Genomic DNA, 17,990 nt, shown 5'->3' with positions numbered 1-17,990 from the left:
GGCTGTGGCTGACCTTTGTGCATCTTTATCATGGTTCTAGTTGGCCTGTGGAATACCCAGACACTTGTAGCTATCCCCTATAACTGCTGTTCTGCCTGCTGGTAGGTCACCTTCTCTCACTTTACAGCCATTTGGCCACACATATTCCACACTTATTCATAATAGTTTTTTTCATACTTATTCATACACAAAAGTATCATGAGAGACAGGTCCTGGATGAAAAAGAGACACAACGAGATGTTGATTACTGACGTTTTACAAACTGCCAAACAAAGGCTCATAACTCTTGCCACTAAACTGAAGCGATATACCAGAAACACAGAGGCCAGGAGAATACATGGTCTGTTCTCCAAAGATCCATCTAGGACGTATTCTTATCTACAAGGGACCCAACACTGAAACTTAATAATGCTGGACAAAAATCTAAGAGTCTAAGAGAAAGAGTTGACACCACTGCCAAGTGCCTAGTGGACCTAAGAGCAGACCGCAGCAGTCTCCCAGAGCATAGCCAGTCAACATCACAAAGGAAGACATCCAAGAAGTTTCCAAAATGAAGAGCTGAACAGTACAAAGACCTGACATCATCTGCACCTACTGGCTGAAGAACCTAACAGCACCCAATGAGGTACTCATCCAGACTGATCCATCCAGACCCATCATAAAAAAATCCCTTTAAGGGACACTCAGGCATTTTAGACACCATGGTGAGTAGGCACAGGAGTCAATACGTAAGCACAGTTTAAAAAAATCTTTGGAAATAACACCAGAGGACCAAAGCAGGTTGACAGAGCAGTACACCAGAACTCTAAGACCAGGCAGACCAATCATGGATATGGGAGTGCTTGACACTGTACAAGGTTGATAGTGTGCTAACATTTATTAGCAACTCAGTGAGACTGTGGAAGACCACACCGGAGGCCTACTCCAAGGCAATCGCACAAGATGCCATCAAGTGTGGAATATTCCAAGTTGATGCACTGTCCTCATTGCTTTTCTGCATATGCCCGAACCCCCTCATCACTAAGACCAATTACAGATTTAGAGTGTCAAATAATACAATATTAAAAAGTATATTTTATAGCCTGGTAGAAAAATGTGTTTTAGACTATGGATATTCACCACTTCATAACAACTCTATAGGGATAAAATTTCTTTTTTTAATCCATCATTCTGGATACCTGCCTATTTGATTGACAGGTATTTTCACACAGTCAGCTTTACCTCCTCATTTTCTTCTTTGCTTCAGATCTGCTAATTACAGCCACTGAAGTGGATCTTCCTGCTGTGGAGCTTTTATAATGTAATTATCTGTCAAAAATATGGCTTGCTGTGTCTTAAAGCCCATTCAAGAAATTTGTGCTTCAGTTTTAGTGAATCAGTTACTGTTTTCTTGGTATGCTATTAGTTTATTATTGCTAATTACTAGATACAATTATGTGAAAAATAAAGTTTTCATAGGACTCTATGTAGTCCTGTGAAGTCAATAGCTTGTAGAACAACAGATGAAGGTTGGTGGGCTGTAGTAGCTCAAAAGCAGAGAAAAAAAGTGCTACATAAGAACCAGTCCTTTTAATGATAATGTACACTTTTATTGATCCCCGTGGGGAAATTCTTCTCTGCATTTAACCCATTCACTCAGTGAAGCAGTGGGTAGCCACCAGTGCAGCGCCCGGGGAGCAGCGTGTGGGGGTGGTACCTTGCTCAAGGGTACCTCAGGGTAGCCGTTCAGGGGATTCGAACCCCTGACCTTGCGATCATGGGGCAACCGCTCTACCTACTGAGCTATCCCTGCCCCTACCATCACCCGCTGGTTTGTAAACTCCAAGCTAGGGCTGGGCCATATCATACCGTTCATGGTAATACTGGTTTAAGGTTGGGCAACGATAAGAAAATGAAATATCGCGATAGAATTTGGGTAAAACGCGCATTTGTTTTCATACACACATGGCAGAAAAAGCGTGCCGGCAGCGACGAAGAATGAGGAGGGCGAAAGCAGATCGTTGAATGAAACGGATGAACCAGAATTGGTTTGTAAAAATGCTGCAACTTCAGTGTGGAACTGGTTTAGCTTTCAACCGTCAGATACACAACAAAGCACTATTTTTGGTAGCGCATGCTAGCGAGCCGGCGTTATTACCGTGTTTTTTGGAAAATACGGCACACTTAAAATCAATCCTTTGATTTTTCTGAAAATCGAGAGTGCCCCTTATAATCCCGTGTACCTTATGTATGAATTCTGGTTGTGTTTACTGACCTCAAAACGATTTTATGTACACGGCGCTCGAAAATCTGTCAAATATTTTAGTACAACCTGGCCGCATGGCTACTTTGATCGACACATGACCAACAGATAGCTATGGCTTAGTATCTGCTCTAGTATACAAAAAAGTGTAAAATTACTCCAAACATGTCTTATATTTTTTTATATCTTTGATTTGATTACTGCTTTGCACACTCTTGGCATCCTATCAATGAACTTCATGAGGTAGTTGCCTCAAATGGTTTTCCAACAGTCTTGAAGGAGTTCCCATGCTGAGCCCTTGTTGACCCTTTTGCCTTCACCCTGCGGTCCATCTCATCCCAAACCATCTTGATTGGGTTTAGGTCAGGTGACTGTGGAGGCCAGGCCATGGCGCAGCAGCTATTTGACCATAAAGTCTCCTCTGAACAGCTGATTTAGAGATGTGCTACTGGAAGTCTGTGTGGCATTTAACTGGGCTCTAATCTGACGTGCTGTTATCTTGTGATTTCTGAGGCTGGTGACTCGGATGAATTTATCCTCAGCAGCAGAGGTGACTCTTGGTCTTCCTTTCCTGGGACGGTCCTCATGTGAGCCAGTTTCGTCGCAGCACTTGATGGTTTTTGCGAGTGCAATTGGGGATACATTCGAAGTTTTAGCAATTTTCCAGACTGACTCACCTTCACTTCTTAAAGTAATGATGGACTGTCGTTTCTCTTTACTTAGCTGATTGGTTCTTGCTACAATATGAATTCTAACAGTTGTCAAATAGGGCTGTCAGCTGTGTACCAAGCTAACTTCTGCACAACACAACTGATGGTCCCATGAAGACAAGAAATTCCACAAATGAACCCTGACAAGGCACACCTGTGAAGTGAAAACCATTCTAGGAGACTACATCATTAAGCTCAATGAGAGAAGGCCAAGGGTTTGCAGCGCGGTCAACAAAGCAAAGGGTACCTACTTTCAGGATTCTAAAAAATATGACACATTTGAAGTTATTTTTCAATTTGGTACATAATTCCATATATCTTGCTTCATACATTTGATCTCTTCAGTGTGTATCTACATTGTAGAACATTATAAAAATAGAAAAAAAAAACAAATAAATGAGAAGGTATGTCCAAACTTTTGACTGGTAGTGTATTTACCACTAAAAGCAGAGATGTTGATCATTGTCTGTATAGTTAATGGAACTTTAAGGTCAAGCTTGAGCCACCATTTAAATTTGGTTTTCCTTAAATTTGACACCACCTTACCATTACTCTTTAGCAGGTTTGTGTTTTTACAGAATGGCTCAGGAAGTAAAGCAGGTCATCTGCTAATCTTATGGTTGGTGGTTGACTGCTCCGACCGCCAACCGTACGATTAGCCAAAGTATCCTTGGGCAAGACATTGAATCCCAAGTTGCTCTTCGATGTAAAGTGTGAATGTGTGTGAATGTTAGTTAGAAGCCATTAAGGCATAGAAGAAAGTTTTTGTATTGGTGAATGAGGCGTGTTGTATAAAGTACTTTGAGTGCTCAAGTAGAGAAGAAAAGCACTATATAGGAATCAGTCCATTTCCCATCCATAAAAACACAAATAATTCTGTAGGGGGCTCTTAAAGAACACTTTTCTCCGTATATTAAATCCACCAGTGTCTCCCCTTAAACAGCAACCAGTAAAATCACCTCAACATATGGCAAATGAAACTCTAGAGATCCAGCAAATTCCTATTCTAATCCAATGACAACATGATTACTACAGAAGTGCTCCCCGACAATGCGCACTTGTCCTTCGGTTTCCTTTTGAGTCCCGTATTCATTTGCGGTGCTGCGAGCAGAGAATGGGAAAGTGTGATTATACAGTATAGAGCTGGTGAGGGGAGTGTGTCAAAGCGTGCATGCCACACAATGTGCCTGGAGAGATTGATGTTTTTGTCATCCACCTGCTTCAAAGCTGTAAAAAAAAGCCGGCTGATGCAAATAGAGAAACCTAGGCAGGCAAGCACACAAACAAAAGAGGGAGAACCTCACTGCTCCTCTTTGCACGTCTGTTTTTTTGTTTTTTTGTTTTTTTTGAGGAATATCTGAGGTTTCTGTTTTGACGCACATTGGGCTCAAATGAACACTGACTCTGAGTCTTGTATCTGGGAGTGGGTAAGTGTTTGAATGCCCTTTTTTCAGTTCTCTTAGGGAAGTGGGAACAATTTAAGGCTGTTGTTGCTTTTTTTCTCTTTCTTTCTTTTTTAAATATGATGCATCGGCACAGTGGCAGTGGGAGAAGGAAGCAGCAGCAGAAGCAGCTTCCCTCCCTCTTTCTCTGTCTTTCTCTCTTGGCTCGCTCTCTCCTTCTTGTCACAGAGACAAATTCTGCAGGCGTGCGACACGGCCGGCTTTAATGGCATTCCAGTTGCAAAAAAAAAAGGGCGTCAAAATGTAGCATCTGAGGATAGCAGAGGGGCAATATAGGCGGTGAGCTCTCTGTGGTCTTCTCTGTCTCCTCTCTCTCTGTCTTGCTCTCTTGTCTGTCTGACCGCTCTCTCCCTTCCGCTGCCTCCAGCGCCGGGCTCCGTCTGGGAGAAGAATGATCTATGGTGCTTTGTTTATCACTGGCCATGGTCACTTCTCTGGAACGCAATTGGCTGGAACTACACCGTGTGGGTCCTGCACCCTGAGTCTCTCTCTCTCTCTCTCTCTCTCCCTCCCTCCCTCTCCCTCTCTTTGAAGGAAGACATGAGCAGGGGTGCCTTGTCCGACTTGCCTTTTTTATCTCTCTCGTTCTTCTTCTTTTTTCCCCCCTCTCCCTCCTCTCTCTCTCTCCGTGGCGTTTTGCATGTATCTGAATGATAATGGAACATATTGTTCTCTGGACCGCTGATTGATTGAATGGGTTGACAGCAAAAAAAAAGAAAAAAACTGTGTTGACGGCATTAAGGAATTTGTGCATGCCCGCTTGTAGATTATCTTGTGTTTTTGTCCTTTTTGAGCACCGTTTGAATGAATGTGTAATGTTTTTTTTTATCTGAATAGCATATTCTGCGATTTTTAAGCGCAGTGGGAGTGTTTGTGGCTTTTATTCTCGTTCCTATCTCAAGACGTGTTTTTTTCTTTGCTTCTTCTTTTTCTTCCACTAGTCAGATTCTAATGTACAAATTATACAGAGCATCTTTTCTTTATTTTATTATTCTGCATGTAATATGTCAGCACCAACACGCTCGGCACTCTCAGTTCCATCAAAGCCAGACAGATTTTGTTCACAGTGTAATCAAATTTCTGTTCTTTTTCCCCATCCTCAGTAAAAATCTTTTTTTTTGTTTGCTTTTCTGTTTGTATTTTAAGATCCATTTCAACTAGTTTTTAAAGCTCATCTGATCCATTTACTTGTGATTATTTTACAGGATTTGGAATCTTAAAAGATGTTTTTAACCTCGCTTACATGCAGATTCTCCTTTCCCTCACACAAACTGAGTGGGGGACCCATCTACTATCACTTTTCTCCCCCAAATATCTCGTAAGAGTGTGTGTCTGCATGTGTGTGGACCGATAAGTGCTGCGTGTGAAGTCTTAGCCCGTGGATTACAGGCCTCACAGATAGGCTTGTATCCAGACTGCTGTCTGACATGAGTTGATGGGATTACAGGAGCGGGCATCTGTCCCGTCTCTTCACACACACACCCTCACCACCACCAATCTATGGGTGGAATTTGGGGTCACTGTTTGTGTGTGTATGTGTGTGTGTTGTTAGGGAAGTTTTAATATATACATATTTTTTAATTAAGGCTGCAAAAACCAGATATTTTATGTGACTTAATGTGCAAATTGTTATTACTTTTCACGCTGTGCGCCCTGGTGCAAAAGGAATACAAGTCTGTAGATCAGGTTTCCAGATCTGAATTTTACCCTTCTAACTTTAAAAAATTAGAAGGTTGGAAATATTTTTGTTTGTCAGGCTTCAAGCAGCTGCACAGGCGCTGAAACAGCAGCACATCGTTTCTAAGGCTCAGTTATCGGTGTCAGTTGTTTCACCCATCCGTGCTATGACGAGCAACATCAGTGCTGTTTGCAGCCTGCCACACAGGAGGCCTTGCTGCTTTTCGTTTTGTATATTATGATATCATCATATTCATTAGAAGGGAAAAAAAGACATTGAAAGAAGTCACGTTGAGCTCACTGGTGACACTTTAGTTACACATCAGTATAATTTTTCTTTTCACATAATTGTGAAATATTAAGGCTGGGAGGTTCCATAGTAATGCATAAATAATAATAACAATGATTAAATGCTTAAAAATGATGCCAATTTCTATACTGTGTGTATGTAGTGTTTGCATAGTGTGGTTATTGAATCGGGGTGTGTGTAATGGTTTCACAGTGCATGTGATTTTTGGCATTTTAAGCTGTGTGTTTTTATTTTATTATATTACTCTAATACTGTGAATACCTGCTCAGGGATTGTGTATGCAAATTACTTAGTAGCTAAATCTGCTAAAATTCATTTTCTCTATTATAAAATCAGTATTTTTGTGCATGATTCTTGGAAAATAAGAAACAATTAATAAAGTAAAATAAGTGTAGGATTAGAGTTAGGTTGGGAAAATGATAAGAAACTAAAAAATGTCACACATCAGCAAAGGGTTAGGGTTAGCTTATTTCTGTTAAAATCTAAAAAAACAAGTAAAAGTTAATCAAACCCTGAATATAGATGAGTTGCTAATAATAATATTTGTGGATATTAAGAGGTTCAGTATTTTAAGTTGTAAGAACAAATACATACTACGTATAAAAATGGCAGTGCACAGAGGCTGGATCGCACTTGTGTTAATCCAGTAGTCTTATTGCTTGTGAAAGAAAGCTGTTCCTCAGTCTGCTACTGCGTGGTGTATAAAGGAACAACAGGCTGTTGTGTTGTGTCCTTTATGACTCTCGGGGACCTCTTGAGGCACTGCTGGGTTTACGGCTCTCGCAGACTTGTGCAGCTTGCACCCAATGATGTGCTGAGCAATGCACCACCCTCTGTGGAGCCTCACGGTCCTTGCTGATGTAGTTGACATATCGGGCAGTAAAGCAGTCCGTCAGACGGCTGTCTTTGGTAGAAGTCCCCGCAGATTTAAAGATTCAAGCCAAATGTCTTTATGCACTTAAGGACACACAGGTACAATTTTGCTGGGTTTCTTTCTTTCTTTCTTTCTACATTGGAGTGTAACTAGCCCTTCTGAAGTCCTTGTGAATAGGGACTCCAGGTATTCTAAATTGTGCTGTTGAAGGCTATTAGGAGGTGAAGCCCCCCCACCCCTTGTATAATCCACAGCTCTTTAGGGAGAGGTGGTTTTTGCTGGCTGTTGTTCCAGAGTGGTAACTCCTTCCTGTAAGGCCTTCTTCTTGCCAAGGGGAGATCAGTCCCATAACTGCTGAGTGGTCAGGTGAACTTCACAATGCTGTTTGTGGCCTTTGCTGCCGCACAGTTGTGGATACTGCAGAGCTCCCAGTGTGACGCTGTGTCGATTCGTCTGTCCTGCGAGAAGAAAAGTCTTTGGAGGCCTGCGGGAGAATCGATGCAGGTAGCATTTAAGATTGCTGAGAAAAAGCACGCCCTGTGTATGTGTGTTATTTCTCTCCGATTAGTTCTGACCCTCTCTTTGCATCCAACGCTTTGTTTTAATCACTGGGCACCACAGGCATCATCCCTCCCAGCCGCACCACGACGAACCTTTGCGCGAATCGGTGATGTCTGTTGATACCATCCAAATAGTTTCATCATCTGAGCCGGGTGGAAACCAAAGCCATGGATGCAAGTCCACTTGAGCTGATTAGCGTGTGGAGTGTGCTTGTTAAGGCATACTGTGAAGTGTGCTTGTTACATATACACCCCTCATGTTTGATTACTGCTGGCGCTTTACGACTGGCGGCTGTGTACAGAAGCACTGCTGGGATCTGATGTGTCCAGCTCCTGTTTTGACAGCACGATATTTATACCTGTTATCATCATCCAGCAGTTTGCCATCGACATATTCAGGGTTAGAGTTATGGTTAGGGTTTGGTTAATAGGTTTGCCTTTTTTAAGAAAATGTCGAAAACAATAATGCCAAAATGTGCCATCTTGTAGTTTTTGAAAATTTACCTTTTTAACTGATAGCTGCAAAAAAAAGGTTGAACCCTAACCCTGGGGAGGTTGCTTGTCCCTAAGTTATCATGTGTAGTAACCCCAACCCCAACCCTAACCGTAAACAATTTTAAAAAAAGGGTTAGGGTTTTTATTGATGATGACTGAGACGTCAGAGCGTTATAAATTAAATTTATGAAATCACTGTAGATTAATGTAGACATTAATGAGATCCTATGACTAACAAGCTATAAAATATTAGATTAAGTTATCCTATGTATTAATCCCTCAAGCCTCCAAAAAAAGCTCTTTTGAGCTTGGCTTTGCCTGAGTACCACCAGCAGAATATGTTATAACATATGCTGCGTTATTGGACATGCTTCTCTATAATGCATGCATTTCAGCAAGAATTCCTCTGTGATTTTGCAACTGATTCTAACACAGATTTAAAATACAATGTGAAAAACTTTGGGTGGGTGGTGAAATTGCCTGCTGTGAGTCTCCATCTGGCCTGTGCAGTGTTGGAATGGACCATCCTCCTTCACTATGCCAGGCCCGGAATAAAGCTTCACTTTAAAGGATCAATTCTTTTATTATTGAAGTAGGTCTCAGTAGTGCAGGATAATACATTCTACATTGATCCCCCTCCCACCCAACCCTACCCCATTCCCTACTCCGCTCCTCTCTTCCCCCCCCTAAAAAACCTTTATTGCCATTCCTTCCAGTGAGGCTCACATTAAAAAAAGAAAGAAAGAAAAGACATGTTCGACAGAATAAAGATTTTAGAAAGTGACTGGAGGACAAATAAGCCCATAAACTAGGGTATTCACATTTTAGTGGGAAGGAAAGACAGGGGGAGAAGAAGGAGTCGGAGTTGCCAGCAGGCTTTTTGAATATCATTACCAGCTTTGCAGAGAGAAATTGAAATCATAAGCATAAGGAAAGTACCTGGTAATTAAAACTGTCTCGCCACACCGAGGCTTTGATACCTGCTCAACAAAAGTATACGCGAGTGTATGTGTAAATGAGTGTGTGTGCGCGCACATGCTTCTTGCTTGGATGTACATATTGTGGCTGCATACATTTAGGTGGCACACAGCAGAGGATGTGAGAGTGTGTTTTACACTTTTTACCCCGTCTGTCAGGAGGATGCCTGATGACGCGCTGCATGGTGTGGATTGCCGTGCGCCGTGTCTCTCTCTCTGGAGACGCAGGCAATATTTGCAGCGAGCACTTCAGCTGAGCAGGAGTGAGCGTGTTAAAACGTATTTATTTTTGAAGTCATGTGCACCATTTAGATTTTTTTTTTGTGATATTCACACAGAAAAAAACAGAAAACAGGCTTCCTTCATGTTTTTTTGTATTTAGTTTTGTGGCCTGTGCTGGGGGGGGGGGCAAACAGCTTGACGTGTCTGTATCAAAATCAAACCCCCGAAGCATGCGTGCCAGACCCTTATTGAACAAATTTGCGCCAGTGAAGCCAGCAGTTGAGGACATTAATGATCTGGACCCACTGGGGTCTGGTGCTCAGCGCCCACAGGCTACCCGCTCGATCCCCAATCAATAGCTTTTTATTAAAATTGTTTGCGAGGCAACACAAATCCATATTGTTTTGCCTCGGACAGGGGTGGCCCGTGTGAAATATGTCGGACATATTTATATATTTTTTTCCACACGAATGCGTAAAATGATTGGCTGATATGCATGGAGAAGAAAAAAAAAACACACAGGGGCAGTGGTTTGGCTTTATTGGAATATCCATTTCAGCATTGATTTTCATAAGAGATGCATTTGTGATTATCTTATTTTCTCCTTCCTCAACAGGGTTGAATTACATATCATATCATCCCTGGTATTAAGGCAAAATTAATAACACAAGTAATTATAATACTTACGTCTAATGATATGCTGTGAGGGTCCTATTGATTCAGTCGAGATGCATCTAGGGGAAATGGCTTGGAGCTCTGCCTGGCGACTGGCGCTACCAGCATGCTGCGCTCTTGACAGCACAACGCTAGGCTCAACCCTCAATCCACACTCAGCATCACTTACACTTAAAAGCCACTCCGTGCTCAGCGATTAAGCTCGCTTATCTACTCGCGCTTGTTTTCTCCTCACGTAACCTCTGACACCGGCCGGTGCAGTCACTCCTGGCTGGATGTGAACTTTCTCTGTGTGTGAACCCTTTCCTTCTGTTTTAATTTTTTTTTAAAGCTATCGAACAAGTACTGTTTAAATTAAACTTGTAATTTCTTACTTTTCCAACATTCCTGAAACAATTAACACAAAGAATATCAGTATTGAAGTAGGTGTCACATTTTATTCCATCCGTGGTTTTTGTTCTCGCCGAGTGGCCGTCACTGCGCGCTCCTGCACACAAATCTCACTTTGAGACTTGCTCCTCCTCGAATACATACACACCTATGTATGTCTTGCATCCTCACAGTCTTCTAAAGATCCACTTAAACATGTCATTTTTACACCGCAAACAATGCGCAGACCTTGTGAGTAATTCCTGTCAATTTTAAAGAGAGAAAAACCTCCACCATCTCGCCTTTTGATTTATTGCTTCTTCGTTTTTAGTCGCCTTTTTTCAAACTCACACTAATCCCAGTTTATGCTCGCATGCAGGTTTTTTTTGGTTTGTACTCCATCTTGCTGCTTCTTAATTTTTTATTTAAAATTTTTTTTTTTTTTATCTTTTAGTGTTTTACCTGGTTAAAGAGAGGAAACGTGAGAGAAAGATGAGGACGGAAACCAAACTCTGGCCTTGTTGATTCTCAAATCTGGTAGACAGGATACTGCCAAAAATAAAATAAAAAAAAATTTCTAATCCAGGCTTGACTCACAAGTATGAAAATGTGGAGCTGTTAGATGTGAGAAGCTGCATGATAATCATGGAGGGAAAACACATTCGATGGGTTGAAATTTTTTTTGCTCTATCGCAGGGATCTGACCCAGCTTGGCCTTAGGTAAATTCTTTAGATTGTCTAATTTTTTTTAAAAAAGGGTTCAATGTCCACGATTTTTCGTCACACTGGCTGTTCCATAAATTAGACCTCCCTTGCTCTTATCTCATCGTGTCGCTGCATCGTGAGGAAGACGAGCTGCCTTTGAGGTGAAAGGACAGTGGGCTGCAGTTGCAAGTGCTGACCAAAAGAGGGCAACATGATGTCAGAATTATCCCCCCCTCCACCACCATCGCCGCCACCATTACTACTACAGCCGCTGCTGCCTCCTTTCACAGCCAAGCCCGAAGCCGGTGCACAGGGAAGAGTTTCGCTGAGGGGGTATGTATAGGTGGCTGGGTGCACCGTCACTCAAAGCTCTGCCTCGCTCTCTTGGCAACAAAGCTGGCCGCCTTGTCACGTGGGCGCCACATGGATAAACTTCTTCACAGGCGTAGGTACGGCGTAGGTACGGCAGCCCCACTTTAAAGAAATAAAAAAAGAGCAGGGATGGTGGTGGGGTAAACGGGGGGATTAAGCATGGCGCTCTTCCCTTCTTACTCTCGCTTCAGACCCCGAAACGTGGTTTGGGCCCTCAGCCAAGCACGTGTGGCACTTTGTCCTGATCCCAAGCTCGTTTTGATTTTGTCATATTTGCATTCTGTCTCTCGCTTACTAACTGTTTCCCCGCCGCCTTTGATGGGGTGAAGCGCGGTGGCCGACATTTATTGAAAAAGGCACAAAAGAGCAGCGATAGATCACATGCTAACTGACACCTTTTTTTGCCATTCCCTGTTTTTGGGGGGCTGTAAAAATCCCACAGCCCATTTGTTCTATGATGTGACAGCATTGATGATAGGATGACAGATGTCTTACCAGCCCACCCCGTCGGTGCCAGCAGCCACCACCGCCAGTACCCCAGCCTCCTCCTGAAACAGTTTGCCCCTCATTCGGTGGGAGTCCACAGCTGCATTACTCCAGTATGGCAGTACTCCCTTAACCCTGCACACCCCCTCCTCCTTCTTCTTCTTCTCCTGGAGGCGCCCCCCTTCTACCTCCCCTCTAGAGAGGAGAGTGATAGGCCTCTTTGGCACAGCGCTGCCTCTTTGTTCCCTGCCAGGTTGGCTCCAGGAGGCAGGGTCAGCTGTAATTCGCTGTGCGGTCAGTAGAGGACGACATGCCCTGCACAGCAGCAGGGGCTCCGGGCCTGGAGGAGCTGACACTTATTGTTCACATTAAAAGGGACTGTTATATCTAACACCAGTGTTTGTTAGCGGTTATTAATAGAGAACAGTCTAATCGCTTGTATTTTAATTGGTTTTACATGCAGTAGCACTGCACTGTAATACATAATGCTGCAGTACTGCCTGTAGAATTCAATTACATCTGATGTGATACAGAGATCTGGGTGTGAAAGAGCTGAATAATTGATTAGTCAACAGACAGAAAATCAACTAAATGATAAATGATTAATTGCATAAGAAAATGCAAAATAACATTTATTTCACGTGGCATTTGGGACTAGACGCGCCGCTCTAATGTCGCTGCTTCAGCTCTTGTCTTCCTTATTAGCAGCAGTGAGGTACTCTTTAGCAAGGTGTTTAACCCCCAGTGGAGCCGCTCAGGGGCCAGTAGGTGAGGCGGCGGGGACCGAGGAGAATTGAGTTGCGTTTGTGTTCGCAGGATCCCTGTTTGTCGTCTTCTGTGCACAACTGTGTCTTCATTGTTTTATCATCTCAGCTGAAAAAGACTGTACAGAAACCAGGAGAGGGGCGCTTGGCACCACGGTAGAGCAGCGGTGTCATCTAACAGCAACGAGGTTCATTGTTTAAGCTCGTGTGTAAATTTTGGCTTCCACCCAGAGTCCAAAAACATGCATATTAATTTGTAATTCTATATCACGAGTGTTTCCAGAACTTTGAAATCAGGTGAAATCAGGTGAAAAAGAATATTTGATTTTTAAAAAGTAAATACGGTGATACAGTGTAAAAACTGGCTTAGAAAACATGTAGGTATGTTTCATGCTCATGTGCAGCCCTTCAGGCTCAGATGCATTACATGAAAAGTAAGAATTTTGTATTGAAACACTGATTTGCAACGTGGCTTCAGTGAAAGTCTAAACATACTTAAGCAAAAGTACAAAAGCTCACAATGTACTTATCATGCTTAAAATAAAAGGCGTATACATATTATATCATCAGATCACGATTAATGATTTATTATTATATGTATTTATCACTTTAATGTTTCAGGCGGAGATGATCTTATTTCACATATAAGTACATTGATATTTCAAAATATGCAACATTTTTTAAATGGCATGGCATACAAAGAACAATAACTGGATACTAAATATCAATTCAGTCAATTTTAATGTGAGGTAAAGACCCCACGATGATTCCAGGAAAACCCCCAAAATTGGACGACCCCATATGAGCAACAGTGGGAAAGAAAAACTCCCGTTTTACCCTTTAAAGCCAGTTGGAGCGGTCACTTCCGTTTTGCATAACTATTTTTAAATCCCTGTAGAACCGGACCCACTTAAGCTAGCGCAATAATTTTTTTTGCATATGAAACCGGAGGAGTTGTACTTACATCTTATGCCACCGGCTTGCCCTAAGTCACGGTTTCCTTCCACATAAAGCTTTGCAAAAATTGCATAAAAAGCGTTTGCAGTAACAAAAACATAATATTCCAGAAACACGCTTTGCCGATCCGATCAGCTGTTCGTAACACTTCCTACGTTGGAATAGACGTCAGCGCGAACTATCGCATATCCGCCATTACCTGGCCAAAACCAGAAGTGACGGCATTTTCACGGAAAATGTAGTTTTTTTTACCTTCAGGGCCTTATAAGCCTATATTGGTGTTTTTAAAATTAATTTTTGACTTTAGGCTTTTCTGAATAGTTTCTGGGATGCTTAGAACTCAAATTGAACTGCTGGAAATAGTTTATTTTGATGCACATGCTGTTTGTTTAGGTTTTTTTGCAAATTATATAAATATATAAAAATTGGTGTATTTCAAAAATAAAACTATGAAGACACTCAAAATAAATTTCCTGTTGTTGGAAACTATTTTGTGCAACTTTTTTGTATTTACATTTTTGAGGGATAAACCTATTAAATGTCTCTAACTAGAAATATATGTAAATAAAACAAACAATTTTCAATTTTTTTGTAGTTTATTGCACTTTTTGGCAATTTATGTAGTTACTATAGACTTAATGCATACATATTATTAAAATTTGGCCTATAATGGTTGTATTGATGTATAGCAACTTGAAATGCTCTCAAAAATGGCACTACAGCATGTAAAAATGTAAAGATAAGCTCTAGCAGACTTGGTTCTATGGTAGGTCTTAAAGGGTTAACAGGAGAAACATCCGGAAGAACCAGACTCAGGGAGGGGCAGCAATCCGCCATAACAGTTTGGGAGTGGGGCATAGATGTAGTGGTGTAAAATATATTAGAGCAGGAAAAGAAAGCAGCATAAAGTATAGCATACAAGGGTTAAGTACACAAGAGTTCCTCGAGCTCACATAGGCAGTGTTAACCCAACAATCACAGGAGAAACCAGAGCTCCTATAGAAAACCTGCAAACTCTTCAGAGAAAGGCCTTACCTGGGTTTGATCCTAGGACCCTCCTGCAACAAGGGAACACCAACACTGTAGTTTTATCTACTCGAGTAATGTCCTTGAATATTAATAAATCAGGTTACCATCCACCTTTTGTCCATGCACTTATCAACTGAGGTTGAGAACTATAGTAAACTGGAACTGGGTCCACTGTGGGACCACCCATACCTCCCCTCTGGACATGCCCCTGTTCTAGGGGTGGTTGCCAGGTAAATAATGTGCTCTACAGACGAAAACCGTATTTAAAAATATGTGAGAAATATGTTGTAGTGTAGAGCACTTAGAACACTGCTCTCGATCGCAGTTGATCTCAACAGGGAATTGTAGCAAACACACGGAAGCACTCGTCTCTGAATAAATAAATGGATTTAAAACTTTTATATAATTCCATTTTTATACAGCTAAAACGTTGCAGACATCACCCCGGAAACAGGAGCATGTTCGCAAAGGCCTCGCAGCACATTGCTGAAATGCTACACGTTTCTCGATCGCTGTGAGCCTGAAAACCACAAAAACGACACAAAAACAGGCGTACTTGTGAAAATGACACCAGGTCTGGTCCTGACTGCCACACACACACACACACACACACACACACACACACACACACACACACACACAGTCTCCTGTAAGATCCCTAATCCCGTGTGCACCGCACAGGAAACAGCAGGTGCGTTTAGGCTCCCTCCATGTTAAACAAGCTCCTTTATATTGTCTGAATGCTGGAAACAAACTAACTCATTAGAAACACACACCCTGCTCCCTCTTTTTTGGGGGGCGATATTTTATCTAGGCTAATGCCGTACGATATTTAGACTTCTGCTGAACTCGTCATTTCGCAACATCACTAACATGCGCGTGCATATTTATTTTTATTGCCTTTTTTCCTCCTCTTTTTTAAAAACCTCCCCCTTCTTGCCAGGTTTTTGTAGAACATTTAGCTAATTGATTATCACATGCCTCGGCCTTATCAGCAAACCGTTATTTTGTAAATGAATATTCAGGAGAGATTTCTCCTCTCTTCGCCTTTGTAGTACATTATTTGTGGACAAAATATGCAAACATTGAGGAAAAGGCAGCTCGCTCTTCTGCCTCGCTGCCTAATTACATTTTGCGCTCGCACCTATACAGAGACGCGGCGTGTATTTATAGAGGAGAATGAATTCACACACACACACGCACACTCCCCCGGCTGCAATCGCATGCCAGGCATCTGCTTATGAAGTGGCTCTTTTCTGGATCTGCAACTGTACCCCCACCCCTCCACCAACCGTCCCCTCCAATCTTTCTACAAGAGGAAAAGAGAGAAAGGAGCTTAATCGCTCTCGTCTGTTCTGACTTTCACACACACACACACACACACACACACACACACACACACACACACACACACACACACACACACACACACACACAGCACCCTTCTCTATCACAAACCCCCTTAAATATCCGCCGCCTGGCTCATCTTCTGTGTGATCAATTTGACTTGTTTATGTTTACGCACCGGCGTTCTTGTTGTCGCCGCCATCTTTGTGATGAGGAGCTCTCTTAGGGGAGGAGAAGAGATGGACAGATGGATAGATGGAGAAGAGGGGGAAGGAGGGAAAGGACGGACTGACAGGTGGAGAAGGTGGGAAAGGAGGAGGGTGGATCAAAGAGCGAGGGGATAGAGTGACAGAGGGGGATTTGACGCTGAGAGGATGGAGAGCGGGGAGGTTTATCTGCGACATCCCTTGTCATCATATATGTAGATGCCTTTTGAAGTTTGCGGCGTGTTCCTGAACCCGGTAATGCAGCGCACTCCAAAAAACCCACAAAACAACAACAACAACCCCCCCTCCAAAGAAAACCTAGAGCACCTCATTGCGCCCAGTTAGGCTGCGGCGGCTAATCGTGCTCGCCACAACACACTCTGCTTTAATTTTAGCCATAATGATGGCAAGAAGGGCAAAATGATACTTTAAAGAGCAGAGGAGAGTGGAGGGAAAAGAGAGAAGAAGAGGGGAATGAAAAAAGTGAAAAAAAGGGATGGAGGGAAGAGGGAGACAGAGAGGAGCTGTGAAGGTGATTAGTTGTACTGGCGAATCTTTGCGGTGGAGGAGGTTGGAACACTAATCCTTGCTTTGGTTGGAGACATTTTCGCGCAGTAGGTCCCTTCTTTCCGCCCCCTCTCAATTTTAAGCCCCGTGTCAAGCTCAAGCCCTTCTTTTCCAGCACTCACTTGCTCTCATTTCCTCTGCCTTCTGGCAAGCCCTGCTATTTATAAGAAAAATCATTTTTCTCCTTTTTTTCTCTCTCTCTTTCTCTGTCTCCCTTTGCCTTGCTCTCTTTTCCTCCTTTAAATCTTTCCTGGCGTGTTTGATTTTCTGCCTTACTTAGAGAAGGTGCCCAGATGAGTGGCAGCCGGCCAGGGCTCGTCTCTCTCCGCCGCTCTGTCCTCCCTCCGCCTCTCGTCTTCCTCCATCTCCCCTCACATGTGGTCGTTTTAACAACGTAAACACACGTCTTTAAAATTTACATCGGGAAAATGGCAGCGAGACGCTCTCGCTGTTGCTCCACCAACGACTAGCTCACGTTTCCAAGCGTCCCTGCCGCTTTGCGTAACCAGTGTAGCGATGTGAATTGGCCCTCTGCCCAGACAATAAGCCATAGATTTTTTTTCTTACAGTATGACATCATTTATCCAGTGCATTATTTTATTGTTTTGGCTGCTTTCTAATTTGATGGATCTCGCTGTTGTCTCAATCATCAGCATCGCTTCTCCTGCTTAATCTGTTCCGCCAAAATGAGGAAAATGTATGTATTTAGAACACTACTCCTGCTGCTGCCTCAGATGCACGCACTGATGAGCTTTAATCAGGACAAAATAGTATATCTACATATATATTTATATATATATAGATACCAGCTTTGGCCTGACTCACTACATATAAAGAAAACTTCACTTTTCACATTTACATTCATGCCAAACACTCCAGGGCCTGTCAGTGCTCGGGGCCAGATATCATACAAACTGCCATTGATTTGTTTGTCCTTTGGCCCTTTTCCATGGTTTGGGAAATGAATCATTCTTTTTTTTATA

General features: G+C 42.5%; 1 long non-coding RNA gene across 1 annotated transcript in view; it reads left to right on the top strand.

The window, feature by feature from the left end:
- The first annotated feature begins 4,538 nt into the window (after positions 1–4,538).
- The window catches only part of LOC105940978 (uncharacterized), a 48,662-nt gene continuing 35,210 nt past the window's right edge, over positions 4,539–17,990 (top strand). The window contains exon 1 of the long non-coding RNA XR_013101433.1: positions 4,539–4,694. This is a non-coding gene — a long non-coding RNA (uncharacterized LOC105940978). The remainder of the gene's footprint in view (positions 4,695–17,990) is intronic.

This window comes from Maylandia zebra, linkage group LG13 (genome assembly GCF_041146795.1).
Source record: "Maylandia zebra isolate NMK-2024a linkage group LG13, Mzebra_GT3a, whole genome shotgun sequence".
In the NCBI taxonomy this organism is placed as follows: Eukaryota; Metazoa; Chordata; class Actinopteri; order Cichliformes; family Cichlidae; genus Maylandia; species Maylandia zebra.
This window is presented reverse-complemented; position numbering and strand designations above follow the sequence as displayed.